Source organism: Ammospiza nelsoni, chromosome 1 (assembly GCF_027579445.1).
Source record: "Ammospiza nelsoni isolate bAmmNel1 chromosome 1, bAmmNel1.pri, whole genome shotgun sequence".
Taxonomy (NCBI): Eukaryota; Metazoa; Chordata; class Aves; order Passeriformes; family Passerellidae; genus Ammospiza; species Ammospiza nelsoni.
The window spans coordinates 120,551,536-120,576,864 of record NC_080633.1 but is presented as its reverse complement, the minus strand read 5'-3'; the positions used below and the strand labels follow the sequence as shown (position 1 = coordinate 120,576,864).

Below are 25,329 nucleotides of genomic sequence, written 5' to 3'. Positions count from 1 at the left end.
AATTTGTATAGTATAACAAGCAAGCTTTTATTCAAGCAATGAAATTTTACTGTTTTGTTTTATGATTAGTACATTTGGCCACACTGGTATTATCAGCTTCTTAATTCCTAGTTACTGCTCTGTTTTCAGCTTTGCTAACTTTGGTACAGTTCACACAGATTTGAGAAAAAGAGTAAAAAGAAGCTGCAGAAGCAGCTGAAAGAGTTTCACTCCAGTGGACTGCAAGTTCACTCAGGTGAGCTGAAAGGAGCTTTCCAGGTAGGAAGCTGTTGGATAGAGATAAGGGACACACCAAGGGTCTGTCAAGCGAATGCTAAATATGCTAAACTAGATTCTTAAAGTTGAAAATGACAGCTAAAACCACAAAAGCCTTTTTGAAAAGTTTCTGCTGTTAAAACAGAGACATGATTCCTCTTGGATAAAAATCCACTGCGGATATGAAAACCCTTGTCCCATCAAAGCTCAGCTGCAGCACTGTATCATGTGTAGCTATGAGTTGTCAGAAACACACTGAGGCTCTGAAGCTGCTGCAGAACATTCAGCTCCAGGAGACTTACAGGACAGAAAGGATGTGCTAACAAAAGCTGCTCTAGATGCTGTGAAAAATACTGAATTTCATCTACAAAGAAATGGTTCTGAGCTTTGTACAGAAAACTTTCTGTTTTCCGAATTATCTGAATGACAGTTCTGCAACAGGAGCAACTTGAAGACAGATTAGTTTGCTAGTTACATACATACACTTAAAACTTCTGAAGCTATAGGGAAAGATGTGTTTTCATGAAAGAGGCTTTCTTTTTCCAACAGGCTGAGGAAATTAAATTGAAGAATACAGTATCTGGATTACATCACTGTAAGGGCAAACAGTAAGGACACTGTAAGGACAAAGTACATTGGGTTTTGCATTTTAATTAAGTTATAGTGTGTCTATACACTACCACAATCACAGTGAAATAAAAGATTCATGTGAAATGGAGTATTTTTACTTGTTTGCCTCAGGTACTGCATATTGCAAGACTGTTGCTTGTCTAGACACAAGACCGTGACTAACTGATGATTAATTAGTTTAACTTATACTCTCATCAAATTCATTACTTTCCTAAGTAATTTCTTAAATGACTTAGCTCATGTAGGCAAACTTGGGCAATTATTGACATAGCTCAAATTATTAAACACTTATAGCAGAAAGGCTCAAAGAAATACAATCAAACCGAAGTCTTACCAAACGTGAAATTTTCTCTGAGGTCACAGGCAACAGATTTTTCTGGCTCCACAGAGCTTTCAGAATCTGTTCCACATGGTGTGTCTTTGGTCCTTGTTTTGATAAGGGAAGATTGAGGGACTTACCCAGGCAATTAGCAAGGCATGGTTGGAACTACCTGTATTTATGGCAGTTCCCAATGCATTTAACAGACAATGCTGACAGCAATTCCCTTCTCAGTTTAAGCAGTGTCTCAATTCTGCCGCTGCTTACATTAAATGCTAGGAAATTTGGATCAAAATCTTGACTACAGTTATGATCTAGAAATAATTTCTGTATGTGATTGTTACCATCTGGATCAACAGCTTTGTATTTTGTCAAATATCAATCACAAGTGGATCAGGCTGTACTCCAGTAAAAAACAGGACCATCCCAATGTAACTCTTATTCACCTTTCAAATTGTGAGACTCAATTAATTAATATTTTAGAAAGTTTTTGATTATAAGTTGCTATAAAAATAAAAAATATTTGCAGGCCAAAGAAATATTTTCTTCATCACAATTAAGATATTTTTCTTGTTACATTTTCTCTAGTCATGTCTCTGTCTTGTCCATGTATTTTCTTTTCCATTTTCTAACAGAATGTTTGAGGTTTCTGGTGTCATTTATACACAAGCTGACATTATAGTTTTAGAACCTCTGATACCTGAAATAGAACCTTTGAAGGGAAAAATTAACATAAAGTCATAAAGAATCCTACTGAATTATCCAAAAGTTTATTGTTCAGAATTCTCTGCTCTTGACAAAATAAAACCAAGGGCCTCTAGGAATAACTTTATTGGAAGTGCCTCCATCAGATATGGAAGCACCATGCTTTAACTGAGCAATTTTCACAGCCACCATAAACTGCTAAGACTTTACTAAATCTGAGCCTAGGCTTTCAAGTTTAGTCTAGAACATATGTGTCTCACTGTCATGCGAAGAAACTGCATATGAACTGGTGTTAAAAGTTTGGAGAAATTGAAAAATTAGTGCTGGAGTGCTATTTCATCCCATAGGCTTGCAAGAGCAGTCCAGGTCAGTGTCAGCCTAGGACTGATGCAATGAAGTCTCCTGATGTGAAGCACATTTTAAAGATGAATATGCATCTTTAAAATGGATTACTTGTTGGCAGCCTAAAAACATCTATCCTATGAAAACTAAATAAAGCACTAAAGTCTCCTCAATCTATAGCTATCTAGAATTGAGTTTTCTGATTGAACACAAGTCCATGCAACTCCTCCAGTCGCTTCAAAAAGACACGTTAGTTGAAATTGAAAAATTAAAATAAAATAAAAGAATTTTAAAAATAAAAAAAAAAATTAAAACAGGGCCAAACTGTCTGGAATCTTGTAGCACAGTGCCTCCTCTAATAAATTGCAAACTCCTCTTCTAGAAAAATGCACCGTGGTTCAGAAGTAATTCTTCATTCCCTCCACCCCTTGTCACCTGTCAGGCGGTCACCTCCACCAAAGCCAGCTCCACTATGGGTTTGGCAGAGCAGCATTGAGCCAAAATTAATAAACCCCAGCTGGATACAGGTCAACACCACCAATCTCTGTGCTTCCCAGGGAGCTGGCTTACTATGGAGCCAGATAAGATTTATATGGGCTTATGATCTCCAGTTCTGTGCAACTCAAAAGCAGCTGTACTGATTACAGAGTTGAGATGCTCCTGGAAGGACTTTAGAAGCATTCATGCAGCTCTCTGCTTCAGCTGATACCTGTGGCATGAATAATCTACAACACATGGATAATTTAAGTGCTGACTGTATCCTGCTCCTGAATGGGTGCACAACCAACATACCTAGCGAGGCAGTGCTGAGACAGAAAAATTTAAGAGCTCTGAGCTGAAAAGAAATTAAATCACTTCTTTATTTCTAGGCTGTCAGCAACTTGTTTTGCACAGAAAAACAAGACTGAATCTTGTTATTTAAAGGAAGGCTGGAGAGTCAGATTCACCTCCATGCATGGGATCAAGCATGGAGATCTATGAATCCCTTCAGGTCTGTTTTGAGCACTTTGTCAGTGTTCCATGGGTCTTGGGATCAGCCTGTCTTGTGGTATGAACCCTGAGGCCTTCATCATACTTAGTGCTAAACAAGTATGGTACTAATCATTATTTGGAATTGTTCAAACTCTACAGGACTAGCTCTCTGACTTCTGGTTTTAATATTTTCCTTGGAAATGAGTAAGTGTAATTGACTTATGTAATGCTTAATGGGAGTTAGCATTACTAAATGTTTACTGACCACCCTGAATAGCTTAAATATGAAAAAAGTAATCTAGAGTTACTTGCATCATGAACACAGCATATATATCCCTCCCATGATAGGTAAATAAAAGTCAGTTAACCATGCATTGGATTTTAATTACACCTGATGGATACATAACAGAATAGGACTTTATTCACGTTACAATCACAACAGTTTTAATTCAATCACTGTCTACTTCACACCTACATCTGCATCTACTTAAATGATTCACCTCGGCACTGCTGACATCAAGATTTAATTCTCAAAATGCTGGTAGATGTTTAAGCTCTTATGACAGAGGACAATCTAGGACAATCTAGCCTGTACAGTTGGGGGAACCTGGAAATTATTTCACTGTCCAAGCTCCACTGGCGGTATTGACTCAAACACTTTTGCCTATAATGGGAGTCCAGATATTCACAACCTAGCACCTATGTCTAAGTGTCCTGATCCAACTCAGCAGATGTGATAATTGGTGTCATTTTCTGAGCTATTGCCTTACCCTTTTTACAGAAAAAATATTGAAAAGTGAAAATTTGAAAATTTTAGGACATAATCAACCTACCATACATACATAAATTGAAATCTCCCTGGTGATTCTCCTTCAAGTTGCATGCATTATTGTACAAGTACAAAAGTGACAGAAGAAGAGGAAGAAGATTAAATAGTCACAGTGGGGACAGTTTCATACATTTTCATGATTTCCCAGCTTGTGTCTGGGGAAAAAGTGTTTGTCACAAGGCTAGAAGTGACACCTATGTCTTCATCGACATCTCCTTACAGGTGCACATACACATACATGTTTTACGTTCCTTTCTTATGCATGCATTTAAAGTGTAGTACACTTATTTTCTCATAAAGGGAGGAAAAAAAATTAATGTTTTGCAATCTGAAGTTCAGATGAAAAATATAGGCTTGTGTTCAGAAGAAAAAATTGTAACCCTGAATTTTGTCAATGCAAACAAATAAAATGCTGTTGCCTTTGGAAGAGTGACACTGACAAAGCAGTACTAAAAATATTTTTTAATGCTTTTCCTTTTGCTTTAGGGAAGTTGTGCCTGAGTACCCAATGTTACTGTGAGGGGAAGCATGGCCAGCTTTGTCCTCTAATATTTTTTTACTTTCTCCCGAAGCCTAATACATCAACATACTCGATGGTGGTCTGTTCCCCTTTCTCTGCTCAGCTGTCCTAAACACACTCAGGGAAATGTCCAGATCCCAAATTTTGCCGTGAAAAGCTTGAGGGCAAACTATATTCCATTTTCAGGTACTTAGTCTCATCTTTTTGCTCCTTATATTTCTTTTTGCCAGTTTTACACCTTCTGCAACTTTCTACAGAGATAAAAAATGCAACTAAAAAGAGAATAAAAAGGAAAATACCCAGAGAAAAGTCTATGGATTTTAAAGTTATGTAAACTTTGTTAAGAAAAACTGTGACTAAAGGAAAAAGAGAAAGGAGGCAGTGAAACAAATGGCACAGATGTGAGAAAGGCATGTCCATGTACAGATCTGTGCTGATTAAGCTAATCAGGTTCAATTAAATCCTTTATAGGCACTTCTAGGAACTGTGAAACATATACAAACAAATTAACAATCTCTGTTGGTACTTGGGTCACTACAGCATGAACCAATGTGCTTTTCAGCAAGTATGCCACAAATCACATCATTGCCCTTTCAGAGAAACTCAGGGGCTTAACTTCACAAGAGCAATTAAAATAATCCATACCTATCGTGCTGCACAGCTCAAGATACCTCAAGTTCTTTGGAGACCTAATGCTGGGCTTCTGGGTCTGCTCAGTTGTCACCCTGTCTATGTTGCACTAATTGCTTGAGATCCTGCCTTTTAGCTAAAGCTGTTTGGGAGATGCAAAACAGGCATAATTCTCTAAAGGACTCCTATTTGTGAGGCACACACTGTTCATGGAATATTCATGGGATGCTGGGGATCCATCAGAAACTGGAAGTCTCAGTTTCAAGGGTTCCTCTTCATGAAGAGATCTGGAGATCCAGCCCCATCCCAGGAGTGTTCCTCAGTCACCAGGCAATGGTGACGAGAGGTTAAATACACCTCTCCTAGGAAAGCTGGTCCTGGTAAGATCCATATGCTAAGTGGGGGGCCTTAGTTCTGCAGGTTAGATCTCTTGATGTGATGATGGGCTGCTGGCATTTTTGAGACGTTTCTGCTTCTCATCAAACAAAAATTTTGGGATAATGTAGAAAGAGGCAAAGAGCAAGCACTGAGACTGAGGAAGGACATGACTTCAGGCTCCAAGCATCTGTTTCTCAGAGAAGACTGACTGTATCTGTGTTTGTGCAAGAGACAGCTATCTGGGGTATCCAAGCCCTTGTCATCCACTACAAGCTGTTATCATTTCCCCTTGCTCAGATCTCATGCTGGGAGGGAAAAAACCTACCCCACAGCTTGTAGGTGTCAGATAATACTTAGCAAATTATGTTCCCAGAGCATTCTAACCTAAACTCCCTTTATTGCCCTTTGCCTCAGAGAACAAAACTTTTCTCAAAGCACTCTTCACCACTGCAAGGCACAGGAGAAGTCATGTGTACTCTGTGACTGTTTGGGAAGTTTCGAGCTCCCAACTGAGTGGCTTAATGTATTTTCTGATTACCTGTTAGAGATGACTCACAACATTGTGTAAATCTTGGTATTGTTACACGACTTATTTTGTCACTCAACAACCCAGGAAGGAGCCAGGAAAGCAGCACTTCAGCTCTGCTCCTGAGTTTCAGCTATTTGATCAGGCTTCCTTCCTTAAGACTGGTGCTCACAAAGTTTCACAAAAGCTCTTGTTTTCTATAACCGTAATTGTAAGTCTAGTTTGACCTACCATACCTAAACGTATTTTTAAAAAAATGTTCTTAGGGCTAAATATATAAATGATTCTTTCTCTTTCTTTTTTTGATCAAGAAGAAATTTTCCACCCATGTAAAAATTGTTTGCTATTTAGCTAAGGGCATAAACATTCCTTTGGGAGGTCTGAACTAAATGAGGCTATAGATTTCAGAGCTGGAGGTTTAATAATTCCCTCAGCTGTATGCTCAAAGGCACAGGGCCCTCTTGGGCAGAGGCTACACTTTGCCAAATTCATTGAATGAAAGCTAAAAAGACCCTGAACCACTCAAAGACAGAAACAACTTGTCATTACTTGCACTGTCAGTACCTGAAAACATATGACCTTTGCTGCTGGCAAAGTAACATCTTATAGCCCAGAGGTATATCAAATGAGCTTAACACAGAGTCAGTTTGACACTAACATTAATCTAGGGTTTGTGGACTTAGGAGAATCACACATTTTCTTTTATAGCTTGAAGCAGGTCAAACATCTCCCTTTATTGAAACGGTTTTTGAGTTTTCTCTGCAGTTTTAACAGCATATATTATTCTAGAGCTCATTAACCCCTTGTTTAGTTTGCTAGCATCCATAAAATGACACATGACTGAAATGGCTGCATTTCAATGATGGGTGAAATGATCACTCTTGTTTTCTTCATATTGTGAAGTAACAGTGCAACATGAAAATGTTTTACTTTATTTGTATTTACAGAAAGGACATGTCTACAAAAAGAAAAAAAAGAACCACAAACCAAAACAAAAAAATAGACAGTGAAACATCAGAGCCAGAAATTTCTTATGCCATTTTTAGACAGAAAGTGCACTCATTTCAAGTTTGGATTTTAAAACTGATCAATAGAACTACTTTTTCATTATTCAATATACAGATCAAGAATGCACATTAACTATTATACTGCACTGAAAATTCAACTTGCAAAGTGATGCTTTCTTACTCAGCAATTTTACTTGATGAATAGCAAATTTAGAACTAATGCAAGAGCAAAACCAGAAGAGAAGTCTTCCAAAGATAGTTGTCTCATTCAGCTGCTACAATGGTGATAATCGAATGAATAACTCTATACAGGACATCTAAAATTTGGAGGCAGAAAACTTTTTCTACAGAAATGTATCTAGTGTAGCCCATCTACCTTTAGCAATAGGGATTTCTAAGATAGAGGTTATGTTTGTAAACTTGCTTGCAGAAGCTGAATAGCTTTAACAGGGTCATTGTAACCACCATGAACCACAGAAGACATGGAACCTTTATGATATTGGTCTTATGACAGAGTTGCACATTAATAAGTATCACCACAAAATTTTCAGAAGTCAGTAGAGCTGTTCTACCTTTCATATATTCCTGGAATGAGACAGATCCACTCAGCTCTCTCTTACCACCATTTTTTCTACCTATAAGCATTGCTGTATTGTCTATTCTAGTTAATAGCCTGTGAGTTAATAGTTAGATCTTTGTTAATGCTGTATTTCAGCACCATGCTTCACTTTACCTTCTCTTTATTTTAATGCCAACCTATGTTGTGTGTGTGATACAATACTCAGATTGGAAGAAAAATCTCAACAGAGACTTTTCTCACCAGACCCAGCCAAAAATTGCCATGCACCTGAGAATCAGATCATGCATTCTTAAGTTGGTACAATAGCAGCTGGTACGAGATAGAAGAAAAAATAAAAATCACCACTTCCACCCCAAAATATTTTTAAAATGCACATTTTCTTTTATATGGTTAAAAATTCATCATGATCCTGTTGGGTACCTTGAGGCATAAAATACAGCCACTATGTTTTGAACACGGCAGAATATAATCCTTCTGGAATTTTAAGTGTAACCTAAGCATTAGCCTTTGCAAACACAGTTCACCACTTCCATGGCATCATGGCCATGGGGATATTTATGAATTTATCTGAATCACAAATGAAATTCAAAGTCTAACTTTTCACAGAAAAACTGTTTTCTTTTGTTGTCTGGATTATTTCAATAGTCATGTGGAGCTTTAAAAATTCAGGAACACACAGCGTACACGATGGTTTAATTTGGTACTATTTAAACTATGAAGTAGGGGAGGCCTGCTACCTAAAAGAAAAAGTTAATGTGTGTATAAGAATCTAAAAATGCTGGAAAAGAATGTTTTCAATTCAGTTACAATTACTGTGTCATCATATCTTTATTTGCTTTTAATTTGTTGCATGGTTGAACATTGTCACTCAGTCATGTCTATGGCTATTTATAAATATAAATTTAATGGCTATAAAGACCTGCTTTGTTAATCAGTGTTTGTATTTTATTACCTTAGTCATCTTAACTTACATCTCACAGGATTTCAAAATCCCATAGAATCTCTGATCACTGAGGGGTCAGGGAAAGCCTTCAGTGGGAACTGTTGTGGCCTGCAGCTTCCAGGATCAGCTCCTGGAAATAAATGTGATACACGGCTGTTGAGCCATGGAGCCTGGGATTTCTCTGTGGCATTTATGAGCATCCCACTACTGCCTTACCCAAGCACTTCACAATCTTAAATGTGTCTGTCCTGAGAGGTGGTGAAGCAATGTTTTCCCTGGGGCATTGGCCATGGTGCTGTCACACAGAAAGTCTTGCCCAGAGCAAGAAGGTGGGACTAGATTCCTCTAAATACCAGCTTATCCAATTAACTAGGGCGTCAGTTTTCTCACTGCAATGTCACACCAAAGAAGGTGAGAAGGGGATGATATCTTATATAGGGAGTCTCTTACAAACACCTCTCTCTCCTCTGTACACATTCCTGTATATTAGGAATCACAAAACTGGCTGGAAACCCATGAATTTTTCTTCCACATGAGGAATAAAGTGTGAAACATGGTTGAATTCTTCCCCAGAAGTAAGGAGGCAGTGGGGAAAATGATTACAACTTGAGGCAACAATAAGGAATGATGTCTTATGTAAAACTGCAAGGCAACTACAAATGCTGGAAAGTTTTACCATCACTGTTTCTTGGCCCTGAGTCAGTAAGCTGCTTCATTGCTATGTCAATAGCACATATATAAACACGTGTCCAAATACTTTTCTCACTAACAAAAAATGTTACCCATATACCCATGTACCCCACTCAAAAAGCATTTACAGTTTTAATATTACTTTATCTCACCACTTACGTGACATTAGGCAGTTCTGCCTGTTTGCATGCTTTTGCTTTAACAGGTTTCTTTTGTCATTTTGGTCTAATGTGTAACGTCACAAAAGAGTTTCCTTTCTAGTATTCTTTTCTTTCTTTCTTTCCCAGACTATACTATGTGATCTAGTTCCCATATGAACCTCATGAAGACAAACAAGGCCAAGTGCAAGGTCCTGCATGTGAATCAAGCACAAATATGGACTGGGCAGAGAAAGGATTGAGAGCAGCCCTGAGGTAAAGACTCGGTTGGCAAGAAGTTCAGCATAACCCAGCAATGTGCACTTTGAGCCCAGAAAGCCAACATGCTGGCCACTGACAAAGACAGTGGCCAGCCTGTCGAGGGAGGTGATTTCACCCCTCCACTCCACTCTCGTGAGACCCCACTTGGAGTGCTGCATCCAGCTCTTGGCGTTCCCAGCACCAGAAGGACATGGAGCTGTTGAAGCATATCCACAGGAGGGCCATTAAGATGATGAGAGGGCTGGAGCACCTCTCCTCTGAAGACAGGCTGAAACAGTTGGGATTGTTCAACCTGGAGAAGAAAATGTTCCAGGGAGGCCTTAGGGCAGCCTTTTAGTACTGAAGAACAGGAGGGGGACATTTTACAATGCCATGTAGGGGATGGCTTTAAAAGACATAAGGATCAATTTAAGTTAGATATTAGGAAGAAATTCTTCTCTCTGAGGATGGTGAGGCACTAGAACACGTCACCCAGAGAAGCTGTGGATGCCCTGTCTCTGGAAAAGTTCAAGGCCAGCTTGGATGGGGCATTAAGGTCTAGTGGAGGGTGCTCCAGCCCTGGGTGGGGATTTGGATCTAGATGGTCTTTAAGATGTGTTCCAACCCAAACCATTCTATGACTATGATTCTATAACAATTAAAATCCAACTAGGGCAACTTTGCATTTTCGTAAGAAAAATGTTGAGATACTTTTGGATCAAGTTACTGGCAGTAGAAGAGAATGGTTGAAAAAAATCACAGTTTTTAAAGGTTCATCTGATGGGAAATCTTTGGGAGGAGGTAGAGGAAATAATGACACATACAATTCTTCTACAATATCCACCTTAAAAACATTTCTTACATGAAATATTATTTTTATCAGACCATGCATGTTTTATTTTGGTGCCCTTGCATGGTTACATTTCTCCAGTAAGTAATGACTGATACTGGACAGGAAGGAAGTGACTTGGCTCTTGCAAGGAAAAAAACCCACCACCTAAATGCAGGAAAAGGTTCATAAATACTTCCAGAGACTAGCAATTTGACAGCTTGCTCTTGAAATCCTAAGAGTAAACTTAGAAAAAAAGTTCCTGCCTTCCTTTTGGGGCAGGTTGGAAGGGAAGCTCTTTGGATCTCTTTTACTCCTGCCCGTGTCTCCTTTCCCAAGCACGCTCTGAGCACGCTGCCCATGGAACTGCTGACCGCCTGTTCCTCATTAAGGCATGTGGCGCAGAGAAACTCACCAGCAAGGAAACCAGTGAAGCAACATAACCAGCAGCTGAGAACCCCTTCCCACTAAGTAGCAGGAGGAAACGAAGGAGAAAAACCTCATCCTTTCTCTTTGCAGCTCTACTGGTGTGAACTAATTTAATAGGGATGAGCAGCCACAAAGGCAAACAAGTTAAGTGACATGTGGTAGGTTACAGATATACTAAAAATGAAGCCAAGAATCTTCATTTTCACAGCTTCTAAAGGGAAAGCTCTGAGATCACAGACTTTCTACTGTATTGACAGTCTGTAAAAAAACTCCCTCTAGATCTTAGTCAACAGTGTATATAGAGAAACATGGGAAAGGCTTATGTGTGAGAGTGTGATGGGAAAGAAAACCAAATGGAAAAGGCTCTTGTTTACCCAGGTCAGAACAGAAATATGATGTAGGCAAGAAAGTCACAAAATGTAGAGGAAAAGAAGGGGCAAATTTGTGCAATTTTCTAATATCTAATTTTTTCAGCTATAAGTATTGTAGTTAGAAATTATTTACCACTCCTCCTTGCCTTTCAGCTAATAATCCTCTTCTACATAATCCACTTTTCTTAACTGAGAAACTTGACAACAAGAGAGGAAAAAGAATCAGTTTTATTGGCAAAAGTGGAATATGGTACTCAGAGAACTAAAGTCACTGGTGGTAGAGATCACACAGGGGTATGCAGAAGTGACTAGTTTCTTGTCAGGCTTGTTGGCAGATAATCTTTTTGTGGGTGCATGTCTGAACTTGTATAGGCACACAATACAGAGATGCACCTCTCTGTATGTGTTAGAGGACTTTTCCTAAAGAACCTCCCTATTTTTGATGAGTATTTCCTTGTGACCTTTAGCAGGAGAGAAAGAAAAAGCCTCTAGACAAGGAGAACACTTGACAAAATTCTGGCTAGAGAAAAGCTTATTACAGATTCAGCACAACTTGGCTGCATCCTGTGTAGACAAATAAAAATGAAGCATCACAGCACAGAAAAAGGAGCCCTAAAAAAGGACAGTAGCTCTGCTGTACACCTGCAGGCAGGACTCTCAGCAATATCTTGCTGATGGGCCCCCCTCAGTGTGCACACAGTAAAATGAAGGGTGATGCACTGACCTGCAAGAAAATGTTACATGCTCTAATGTTCTATGTGTCTGTTCCTCAGCTTCCCAACCTCTCCTAGCAAACTACTGCCTGTTGGGATTTTTCTGAACTATTCTGTGAGACCCATCTGACCATCTACCTGGGTTTCTCTTGGAGACACTGCTGGTCAGCCCCATACTCTTGACCTCATACAGATTCACTCTCTTAAGTCTTGTAACATGCAAGCTTCTCCAGCTCTCATTTCAGGATCATGCTCATTTCAGGTGGACTGAAATGGGTATTTCAAGCTCTTTCACTTCCCAAAAATAAACTGGGAACCCTGTGTGTATATTTGGAGCTGGAACTGGGATACATGTGTGGGCAGTAATGAAACTGCATTTCTAAAAATCTGACCCCCAGGGTTCAGTACAATTCAGCTTAACTGAAGTTGGATTGTGGAATGTTAGTGGATAATGTGCCAGAAAAGTCTTTGCACTGAGTGTGTCATTAATAGATCATATACATAAGAGAAATTATTTTTAAGCTTCAGGTCAAAAAGTTGCCTTTACATTTTTCTTGGAACTCCCCAACTATTTTATCCATGGTGCAAGTGATAACACTTTATTTTATAATAAATATTCTAAAGGCATTCCTAATACTGACAAATGTGAATTACATTTCTGTACATTCACAGTGAGAGGTTCACTATGACCCTAAATCTGTAGAGAAAAGGTATGTTTATAAACTTGTAAAATCACTCTAGAGCAGCAGATAATGTAGTCAATGAAGAGTGAACCACTGAAGTTTCACGTTAGATAAAAAAATGTTCAAGCTCTAAAAAAAGTAAAAATTAACCTTTGGATCTCCAAAAATTATTGGAATTCTTCCAATATAACATCCTTCTTAAGATTATTTGGGCTTCCTGCCTTTGGTAGACTGGGAACACGACCAAAATGATCACTTGTCATTTCATTGAATAGGACTGGAAGGTATGGCAAATAATAATCCAATCCATTCTCTCCATCAAAATCAAGAGCACTCATTTATATCATATTATTCATAACCTCCACTTCTGTGGAAATCTGTGGCATGCATTTTCTTGGCCTTAGTCTGGTTAACCTCTTCAAAAGCAACGTAGGAAAATTATAGATAAACCTACAGATAAATGTAGTAAAAATTTAGATAAAGCTGGAGAAAATTAAATTGGAAATTAAGTTAATTACTAGATCACTGGTATAGGAAAGTGTGGATATTCTGATATGCTGCATGCAAGAAAATAATATCTGCTTTATATGGGACCATTATGCAGCCACACATCTGGAGGGAAAATAAAGCAGATTGAATAAGCTTATGCTAATTCTAGTAATTATGAAACATTATCTGAAGATCTGGAAATTTAGATATTTTGTAATTAAAATAAACTATGAGCTAACATGTCAGAAAGTTACTGGTTCCAAGAAAATTCCATACAAAGACTTGCATGTGAAATAAACTTGATGTATACCATCTGTCTTTCACTGCTAGCAATGTCTTAATTTTAAGTCCAAATTTACCTCTGCCACACATATACCTGCTATTAAATCACATGCATTTGCAAATTGTTTAACCAGAAATACTTTATGTAAATGAGGTGACAGAAAATAATATAGCTGGGGGAAAAAATGAATCTCAGAGCATTTCAAACTCCCTGCTCTGTGTTCTGTCATGTGGCTTTATATTTTTATTTGTTAAGCTGAGATGTATGATTTGATACTGAGTCTATTGCCATAATTCCCACATCACGAGGTCACCACACAACTTGCTATGAGTTCCACCTAAAAGTCAGCCAGACCTTGAAAGCACAGAACTATCACAGATACTTTGGAATTGGTTTGGCAGAGTCACATAAGACAGCTTGCAAAATGCTTTTTCTTTACCATGACCAGCTGCATACACTGAGATTAGGTTCATGTTTTCATAATCGTCATGTTCACATAAACAAGGGAAAATTCCAAACCATTATTTTTGCTTAATGTATATCTTTCCCTACAGGAAAACTGCATTTTATCTTGATATAACTGAAGTCTATTAAATATTCCTTTTTATAAAAGCAAGACAGCATACATTTTTTCACAGGATATTATTCAATAACCACAAAACATAGAATTCCTGGATGTCTTAAAAAATAGAAAGTTAATAGTAGCAAACCTCGGATTGAAAAGCTATCTGTGTAATCATTCACTGGGTTACTAAAATGTGAAGGGTCCCTGGGATAGTCTCGAGCCTTTAAAGTTTGGCAGAATAGAACCTCCAGATTTACTACAGCTTAATTATTGACCTGACATAATACTTAAACTATGTAGCACAAGCTGATGGCTTATTTGGCTAAATTAATTGCTGAATACACATATTATTTTTGTACCTTTGAAAATTTCCTGAAGTTAATGTGCCTTGGTTAATTTTCATAGCATTGGATAGAAGTCCATATGTCTTGCTCAGTGAGTTTATTATGGGCACAACCTGCAAAAAGGGGAGAACACAATAATATTTATAAACTACTAGGAATCACACAGTTGCAACATAAGCTCAGTTCATACTGGGGTTAGAATTTATTTGCAAAATTTAGCTTATGAATTCCTATTTACTTTGCTGAATCACTCTATAGAATCAAGTTTATCACACATAATTACCTTGCTTGCAAGTTAGCAGGTTGCTATAGTTAAAATAATTGAAACTTAGAGCCTTAATATACCCAGTTTCTAATGATTGGTTCAAATATCTAGATGTTCATCACTAAAATCTGTAACTTTTCAGGACACTTTCTGAGAATATTTGTAATATTTTAATTGAAATTTCTGTTTTGGAGATAGTTGTCTTAGCTTTCATAATTGTTCATTGTCCTTTGTTAAAATGAAATAATATTGAAATCATATATAAATTAACCACAAATTATTCCATTTTGTCTTTAGGCATCCAAAAGGTAGCTACCAGTATCTGCTTTATTAATCTGAATGCCTTCCTCTTCTTCCTTTGATAAAAAGCAACTGGTATGTATCCACTTTCTCTGCTTTTGAACCAAGCTACCATAAAGATTCCAGATCTCATAGGCGACTTCAGTCAGAAGGTTTCCTGACAGAAAAAAAAGAGCTTTGCTTCATTTATTTTCATGAACACAGTAAATATTTTGTTGATGTGAGCCATAGTTTCAGCCTCAACTAGGCACAAGCTTTTGACAGAAGAGACACCACCTTCCCCCACCATCCTGGCAGCGATTCTCCCCTGCCTGTGTCAGCACAAACACTCCTGGGGCTGAGCGGAGCCAGGTGAGAGAACCAATCTCTCCAAGTGCTAACCATGCCAGCCAAAATTATTAGAGAAAACCAGCAAACAAGATTATTTTTCAGGTGGGTTATTCCTTTCACCTTGTGTTGTCACACCAGTTCCAGTGCTCTCACAAAAAAGGAGGAGAACCAGGGGTCACCACACCAGAAGTCGGCACGTGCAGCTTGAAGCCCTCACCTTGAACACGTGGGCACTGAAACCACCAGGCAGTGCTTTCCTGCCTAAAAATCAGCCTGTCAGTTTAGAGGGCATCTCTCTAGACTTTCTCTTCCTCTGTTGTGAAGTCTCTTTGTCTGTCAGTCTGTCTGCTCCCCTTCTCCGGGATCTGTCTCCATCCGGTGCACCACCCTTCTGGGAAGAACAGCCAGCCCCCGGCTGCCCGGTGCCTGCACACTCTTGAGCAGCTCAGAGGGCTGACTTTGGTTTTGGAACACTCATCCTTCACTGTCTCTTACAGCTGTTTGTAAGGGCAGTGGCAGAGAAGTCTATCTCTTTTGAGGCTGGTGAGTGCACTTAGATTCTTCATTTGAGAATTTCTGAAAGGTCAAACTGAACCTTATTAGGAAAGCCCTGGTGACTTGCACAGACACCATCAATGCAAACAATGAACACAGATGGGGAGCATTATTTCAGTCACAGCTGGGTACCTGGGACCAAAAAAAAATTTCCCAGGATAACTGGGGCATTTATAGCTCCCAGGGAATGGAGTGGGAGGAAAAAAAGAATGAACTCTCCCTTCAATAAACCCAAACTGGAGATAGTATAAATCAAAACTGAGGAGCCTGAAATACATACAGGCCTAATATGCTGCTACAAAATGAAATGTAACCTTTTCTTCTCTAATGCAGAACAGGTTAATACAGTGGCATAAACAGTAGACTCATTGTCTCAGTTAATTGGAAGGGATTGTGAATTTTAAATCATCAGTTTTTAGGCAGCCAAGATTGTGAAGGTCTGAATAAGTTTAAATCAAAAGCTGCCAGTATTTGGGAACTTAACAAATTACCTCATAGTCATTAGTATGCCATAAATAAATACCTGCAGTATTATGGTCCTCTAAATCTTACCTTTTTCTTATGCAAGAAAGAAATATTATCATTATTTTTCTACTCTCAGTTCAGTCCTTTTTTTCTGTAATAAATAAACAAACCAATATAAATTATAGCAATTTCTAAGCAATAAACTTAATAATATTTTGAAAGGAAAAAATCCCAAAGAAATCACTATACCTATCACTTTACTTCTAGCAGTAAACCCCAGCACTGCTGGGGTAAGAAAAACTTTGCATACACTGATGTTTTTTTGAGCTGTCCCATAAACTTCACTGGGACCATGGTCTCAAATTTCAGCAGGGAGCAGTTACAGCAAAATATATTGGTATTGTAATTTTCTCCATTTATAAACAAATATTTTTCTTATTTAATTATTTTCTTGAGAAGATTATACAGGCAGTATACAGTATCTACAGAGGGCAATAGCTCTCTAAAGGTGCTTCTGCAGGTGCAAAGCAGAAATCCAGCAAAACTTATTTAGATTCCAATCAGTAAGTTCAGTTAAGCCTGCTTCCTAATAAATCAAAATTCAAACCAATGTGCTGTTATGTTTTCAGTTTAGTAATGCCTTTGAAAGCCAGTAGGTCTTCTGCAATTTCACCTTGAAAATTTAAGCTCATAATCTGTGCTGAACACTCTTAGTGTTAAAAAAATACAGAGGCATGAAATAACTACAGAAGTAAAAATTAATGTTATTCTTGTATTACATAATATGTGGCTTTGGATCTCTTTTATTTGAAAGATTAGTTTGTCCAGCTTTTAATAAAGTATTATTATTGTTGTTTGGTTTCCATTTTTTTTAGCAGGGTAGTAATTGCTAGGATAATCAGACTGAAGTGTTTCTTTGACATAGTCACTAGCTACTATTGAACATTTTTGCTCACCATTAATGTCATATAAAGTTATGGACAACTAATGAAGCCTTGTCTTTCTCTCTGGATACCCTCAGCACCTTTCAGCATGTCATATTGCTTGGGCCAAGAGGTGAGGGATTAAAGAAAGGCACTCTCACTGTCAATGACCCTCAACACAACTCGTCTGTCCCAATGGCCACACAAGCTCCCCTTTGACCACATCAGAGGAGCCAGCAATGCTCTGCCAACCTTCTGAGTGCCATAACTCTTGGTGACCAGCCCTAGGGATGGGTGAGTGCACCAGGGCCCTTCCCACAGGAGCTGGTTGAATGAACAGGAGAGTTAGAACATTTTTTTTTCCCCACAGCAAAATCTGTGTTATAATGAAAGGCCAAGAACTCAGAAAAGACATACACGTTTTTTCCACTTAGCCTGTTAGCTAGACCAAGCCTCATGATGTGAGGAAATATCAGCCATCAGCTACAGTATAAGAAAATGTGAAGGAAGGATAGGTATGCAAATATTCAAGATGATTAAGCATATTATTCCTTCAGTTTTAAAACATTAATGAGGTCTCACTCTGTTTTGTAACTGTTGCTTGTTGTAGCTACGTGGAGAGGTGGGCTGTGATGCCTAAGGCCAGATGTTCAGCCTTAGTAACGTGAGTGCAAATCCCACAGAAAGGATGACTGCATAGAAGTACCAAAGGATGAATTTTGGCCCTTGAATTGCTATTAAAAGGAGTATTTTTCTCCCCTATTATTGTTGTTGTTATGGGAAACAAATTGGGCAAAGAATTTTTTGGAAGGAAAGGGCTTTCTAATGGCCAAGAATGTAATAGCAAAGAAAATAAAATAAATTATTAAGATGAAACTAAGCTAATGAAGAAAACAATGGTTAGAACAGCAAATTAAACAGAGGGAAGATGCTTAAAAAAACATCTTTACATCATTTGTGTTCACAGTCAGTAAGCTGACTGCACGTGGACAAGAAAATTTCTTTTTTTCATTTGTAAAAATATCTCCCTCTGTCACTGAGAGAGATAGATGATTTTTTTATATACATTTTTTTTTTCTTACTAGGCACTGTAGATGTTAGTTTCAAGGACATGATAAGACAAAATCAAGAATCACCTAATTGCACCATCTGGGGTGAAACACTGATTTTAGGAATCTCTTTATGTATACGTACAAAAGAGTAATATTAGATGATGAAACAGAGTAATGATGAAATAAGCCCTTGAATGACATATAGTAGAAGAGTCAAATAGCACTGTAATCAACAGGAATCTTTCCATTTACCTAAGTACTAACAAGTCCATGCAGAGCAGAAAAATGCATATGGAGATGGTAACTACCATTGTCAAAGTTTCCAAATCGCTGTTTTCCACATTCATGAGCATATGAAAATACAATGCTTTCCTGTGGGTGTACAAAAGAGTCCATTATGACTTAACTTTTGAAAGGAGGTTGTACCATAATTTTATTCTATGGAAAAAGGATTCATTTTTTGCTTGAAATACTGCTGTTTAAAGAAATTGCATTTGAATTTTAATTTTTCTTTTCCTACTTTCATTCCTCAGGTTTCTGTGCATCATTTACTACCAAAATTCTTAACACAAATTCTTAATACAGCCAGAAACCCTCTCACAACACATTTCCGAACTGCAGTACAGATGGAAACTTAACAGCATCCCATGATGAGAAAGGCTTACAGCACACTGTAATACATAAAATTATTATTTATTGTTTCTGCCTTTGAACAGCAGGAGTTTAGATACTGCCAGATGGCATATTGTTTGGGAATTTGGGGGAATGTAAATGCATGTGTGGCACTGAGAGAAATCCTCCCTGTATAACACAGATAACCCATAAAACATAGGAGAGGTTTCTGTGTGCAGGACTTTTTCCATACCTGGGACATATTTCCAAATAATTCCAGAAATACATGGTAATACATGGTTGTAACCATCTCCTGGGGCTGCAATCATCTTACTTAATTTCACAAAAGAAGCACTGTCACAAAGCCTCCAAGGAAGACCTGAGGGACTGCAGGGAGTGTTGTGTGTGATTCACTTCATCTCAGACAGACCTGAATTTACACACTCAGTTTCATGCCAGAAGGGAGGTCTTTCAGAAAACAGCAAAATACCAGACCTACCAAACATCTTCCTACAGACTCAGCCCAAGACATGTTCATTTCTCCTCAGACCTATGGTGAACAAAGAATGACCTCATGCAGCAGTTTCCCTTTTCACTCAGAAACAACTTTATTTCAGTGGACATCTCTGTGATTTCAGTGTGCATTTCCATATGTATAAATATTCTATATGTAAGTTAGAAGAGCAATATGATTGCAGATATAAGTCACTGAAAACAGAATGAACTAGAAAATATTTTGGTGGTGGACTTCACCAATAAATGACAATAAATGGGCAGCAGAATCCAAATCCAGTTACCCAATACTATTTTTTTGCTGGACTATCAACAAGAATGATTGCAAAGCAGCCTGAGGAGCCACAATTTATGCAAGCATTGAATTTTCTTCTGGCTTTGTCTTTCTCCTTGACTTCAATAGGCAGTAGGAGGTATTTCTGGAAAATAATATAATTTAATATTTCTCAGAACTGCACTCCATTATTGACATATAAGGGATCTTCAGTGTACACAGAGTTCTCACATTGCCTGGCACTGTTATCAGGCCATCTAGCCTTGCTCATAATAGATTGAGAAGATAGAGTAGTTAAAAGGCACCAAACATCAGCAACTTATGAACTTTACTGACTTCAGCACTCATTCAGCAGTATTGTCATCACAATGGAAACTTCTACTTTTTAAAAAAAAAAAGGATCAGCCTATGAAGATCAATACAACATCTATTTCTGTATTCAAAACAGCACAGTTATAACTGATCTCATATGCTTTTAGATATTCATTACTCAGTAGGATTATCTCATAGACTAATTTGTAAATATTTTTGATCACTTACAGCTGAAGATGACTTGCTACCAATATACTGCATATACAAAAAGCATTTCAGCATCAGTTATTAAATCACCCCTGATGAACATTTCTGGGTGAGAAGGTACAGAAGAAAACTACTTGCTGTCACCTTTTTGAAGAGTAAATACTGCTTTTAGCAGTCATGAGTAACCCACTTGAATTAAATAAAATTAAGCTACATAAATATTTGTTCTCCTGAAACAACTGGCTTCAATAATTTAATTTTTCATTATTTTAGTGGATACAACTAAAAATTACAGTAGCAGTTGAATGTTTGAAAAAACTGGTAGCCTGATGCAGGAATCTGTTTTGCTACAATGTGAATAAATGCTGTCTACAGGATTCAGGTCTGCTTCCCAGTGCTTTGCTAGCTAGCTGGTGACAAAACTAGACACAATTCTTAACTTCAAAAGAACAAAGGCAAAAATTCTGCTTTATATCATAAATGTAGAAAACAAAACCAAATTTTGAACATTAAGAGAATTGAAGTAAAAAAAAAATAAAGCCAACATAGTAGGCAATAGAAACATAATAAACACTCTAAAATAATAGAAAAATATTAAGTTCAATATAAATTTATTACTTTATGTAGAACTTGTGATTTTTCTTCCTTGATATCACCAGAGGGATTATGGCATTGTAATAGCAACTGACGTCATCTATCTGAATTTGTGCAAAATGTTTGACAATGTCTCTTTGTCTATAAACTGGAAATGTGTGGATTTGATAGATTGAAAACTTGTTGGATAAAGAATTGGCTGGGTGATCACACTCAAAGGGCTGAGGTCAGTGGCTCAATGCCCAAGAAGAGCAGTGGAAATGGTGCCCTCAGGGGTCTGTATTGAGGCTGGCACAGTTCAGCATCTTTGCTGGTGACAAGGACAGTGGGATGGAGTGCACCCTCAGCAGGTTTGCCTAACACACCAAGCTGTGTGCTGCAGTTGACACCGTGGAGGTGGGCATGCCACCCAGTGGGACTGTGACAGGCTTGAGAGGCGGGCCCATGCAAAACTCATGAAGTTCAACAAGGCCAAGTTGGGTGAGCTGCATCTCAGTTGAGGCACCCCTGGGCACAAGCTCAAGACGGGCAGAGAATGAATGAGTGCAGCCCTGGGTAGAAGGAATTGGGGGTGTTGGCTGACAAGAAGCTCAACATGATCCAGTAATGGTGCCTGAACCCAGAAAGCCAAATGTGTCCTGGGCTGCATCAAAAGAAATGTGTCCAGCAGGTGAGGGGTGGTGATTCTTCCCCTCTACTTCCCCTCTACTCCTCTCTCATGAGACCTCACCTGGAGTGTTCCATTGGGCTCTGGGACCCCCAGCACAAGAAGGATGTTGAACTGTTGGAACACACCCAGAGAAGAGGGCTGAAGCACCTCTCCTCTGTAGACAGGCTTGGAGAGGTGGGGTTGTTCAGCCCACAGAAGAGAAGGTTCTGAGAGAACCTTAGAAAAGCCATTCAGTAACAAAAAGGGGCCTAAAAAAAGCTGGCAAGGAACATTTTACAGGGCCATGTAGGGGCAGGACAAGGAGTAAAGGCTTCAAACTGAAAGAGGGTAGGTTTAGATAAGATATTAGAAAGAGATTATGTGGTGTGAAGGTGGTGAAGCCCTGGCAGAGGTTGCCCAGAGAAGCTGTGTATGCCCCATCCCTGGAAGTGTTTAATGCCAGGTTGGATGGGCCTTGGGCAACCTGGTCTTGTGGAAGGTGCCCCTGCCCATGGCAGAGAGTTTGGAACTAGACAATCTATAAGGTCCCTTCTAACCCAAACCAGTATAGAATTCTATAATTCTATGCATCTATGATTGGTTTTATCTCACAAGTGTACTAATTCTGAATAGAACTTAAGACTTTGGGGATATTCTCATTATCATTATTCCAGTACCTTCAATCACTAAGGAAAGGGGCAAAAAATATGTGTCATCTTACAAACACCAGAAAGGCAACAGAATCTCCTTGACATAGACTTCTATACAACCATTATAATTTTTCAGGATGTAAAGCATTCCCCTGCTTCTTGTATGCAATTCTGAGGGGAGAAAACTATTAATTTGCATTTGAAGGGATGTCCAGGAAGACCTGGCAGCCACAAAATAGACTTAAAATATTAACTAATACTCAAAATAAATGAAGGGGGAGGTGAAACAGGAAATTTTTTAGATGTGACTTGATGAGGGTTAATGAGTCCTCAATTAAATGTGTACTTTCTTGGTTGATAAAATATGAACATATTCCTCTGCCTTACTGTTCTGGCAGATTTTTCAGCAGCAAAACACAGCTTTTTGTTTAGCAAGAAACACAACCTGCTGACAAGGTTGTTTCAGACAGAAAAATAACACCGGGGTCTTATAAAACAGATTTTCCCTGTATTTCAGTGCTTAAAATAACAAAGTCAGTGTGACCCAAAACTTGACCACTCCTTATCGCCTTCTGAACATAAAGAACAATGCCACTGCAACCAATGAATCAAAAAGCAAGATGATCTTCATTAAAAAATTTAAGGAGCAATTGAGGAAAGTGAAACATGAAGGTGAGGAAGGAGGGAAAAAGAAGCTTACTTGCTGGAAATTTGCCTCTCTTATTTGGAAAATGCAGAAGTTTACTAGAAAAAGACAGAAAAGAAAATAAATGCAAGTAATAAATCTTTTGTGTTAGCTCGTTAATGTCTGTGCTTTAAAATTTTTTATTAGCTTTTTTCTTTTTTTTTTTAAGAAATGTGGAACTGTTCCATGGACACAACTGAGCTCTGCCTTCTGTTAAGGGTTGCAGCACCATTGAAGTTCGAAATAATTTAAGCGGTTCTGGTGGGCTTTCAATTCCCCCACCTTCTTTTTTTCTTTCAGTGGATTGAAATGTGACCAAATAGCAGCATGACTGTGAATGGAAAAGATAATTCTCACACGACATTCTTCTCAGTGCTTTGGGGAAAATGCACACATACAAACACATTTGCCGATGTCTGATTCAAGATGTGACAAAAGAAAAAAAAGAAAAATCTATGAGGTTTTTTTTCTTCTGAAATTGGAAACACACTTTAAAACTCTCCTATGATTTGTTTTGTTTAGGCTAATTATGACTTCTGCTTTATGTTGCCACAATAGATAGTAAACATTTGCAATATATTTACTGAGATTAAAAGAATTATGGGATGAATTTTTATCTATTATGCCATTAGCCTTAAGCAACACCGCTTTAGTAATCAGTGGGAATATATTTTTATAAGTCAAAAAGGTGACTTATCAGTGTAACCCGACATTTTGCATTCTCAATACATTACATAATAAAGAGTGCTAGCAAATTTTGCTCTTCAGGGAGAAAAATACTCTTTTGTTGAAACTTTATGTTGCTATACTGACAGAGCTAGAATAAAGATGGAGGGAAGAAAATCATGGATTGGCTGGGAAATATAGCTTGCTCTGCCTCTCTCATGTGTGTGCAATTTGTTTATTTTTATATCCTTATAATGAACTTAAAAATGGGAAGTTCCTGAAGCAAAGTATGTCCAAAAGAGTGAAAGCTACATTAAAATTCTAACACTTCAGATATAGGAATTTACTTCTGTTGTTGTGCCTCCCACGCGTGTGCACACAGAAAAAACATTCACTTTCCTTATTAAAACATGATGGTGAAACTAGCTCATACTAAGACCATTTTTTCCACATCCTACTCACAAAATCTAAATTAGATTAGAGTCAAGCTTCAGCCACATTGTCTACTCTTCCGAGTAGGGCTTTTTTTAGCATCTATGTATCTTTTGAATTTCTCCAGCAATATGAAGGACTGTGAAAACTCCTAGCTATAAAAGCTATTTTAGATCTTAAAAAAATTCATGTCTACTTTCATCCAGTTTTTCTATTGTATATTGTTATCTTTTCCTGAAGTCTACAGCCAGAAAATTGCTATCAGCATTTTCCCCCTTAATATCACAATATATAGGGTAACACAATATCAATTCACCAGCGAAACTCAAGGCTCTGATGCATAATTTTGGAAATTTATTTGCTATTAAATGAATAAATTAGTTCTTCCAACTCTTCCATTTTCTATATTCCTATCTCTGGACAAGTTTACTAATCCTCTAACAGAGTCAGCAGAATAGGAGGTCTATCCTGATGGGAGAGCTCCCCAGTGCTTCTTGTTCATAGCTTGGCATATAAACTACCATTTCAAAATACTTCAATGTGCATCAAGATGCAGAGTAGGTGAGGAGATTCCATGGAGCACATTCATCTTTGTTCACAATGGGACTTCTAATTTCCAGGAGATTACAGGAGCAAGAGCTGGGAGGACAGATTCTGAAATCTCCCTGAGGCATCAGAGACCAAGGATCAGTGCAGAATAAAGATCTGTGTTGAGACTCCAAGCTACAAGTGAGGAGTCTGCCTAAGACAGTATTTCAGACCCATCATCTTGCTGAGCAAAGATTAGGCCAAACAAGCTGGTGAGAAGGAGGACACTTTTGCCTTGTCAGAACTTGTATGTCCAAATTATCCTGCTCAGGAATAGACAACTTATTCTCCTCAGGAAGTTACAGGAGGAGCTCAACCATTGTATGGTCAAAGATCCTGTGGTGCAAAGAACACTGCTAAAGAAATTAGAAACCTCCTTCAGATAGACTGGTCATGTGTGTCCCTTCTACAGGAACACCTTTACCACATGCCTGCAGGGCTTCCCTGTCACATTTATTTGAGGAATGCTGAGCCAGTTTCAATGCATCAGTACAAGCAAGTTTGCACTGGTGCAAAAAGTCAATAAATGCCACTCTAGACAAGCTGTGAGTTTCAGAGACATTTACAGATTTGTGGTGATGACCGCTATCACATTCAGGTTACCTATGACCAATTACAAAGGAATGAATAGTGGAAAAGCATGGATAAAAACTGAATACGACCATACTTGCTAGCAACGCAATTCAGCAAAAAGGTCAAAAAGAACAGGAGAGTAGCCAGGTTTTAAAAAGTAAATGTTGCTCAAGTTAAGGTTATTTTGAGTCTTTTTAATGCTAAACCTTATAAAGTCTCTTAATTAAGTATTCTCCCTTACCACAACCCTATAC

At 38.2% G+C, this 25,329-nt stretch overlaps 1 protein-coding gene across 2 annotated transcripts in view; it reads right to left on the bottom strand.

The window, feature by feature from the left end:
* The window catches only part of SULF1 (sulfatase 1), a 185,591-nt gene that overhangs the window by 83,695 nt on the left and 76,567 nt on the right, over positions 1–25,329 (bottom strand). For both annotated transcript variants that reach the window (XM_059479560.1, XM_059479553.1), the window contains one exon: positions 14,446–14,543. The gene's annotated coding sequence lies outside the window, so the exon portion shown is untranslated. The remainder of the gene's footprint in view (positions 1–14,445; positions 14,544–25,329) is intronic.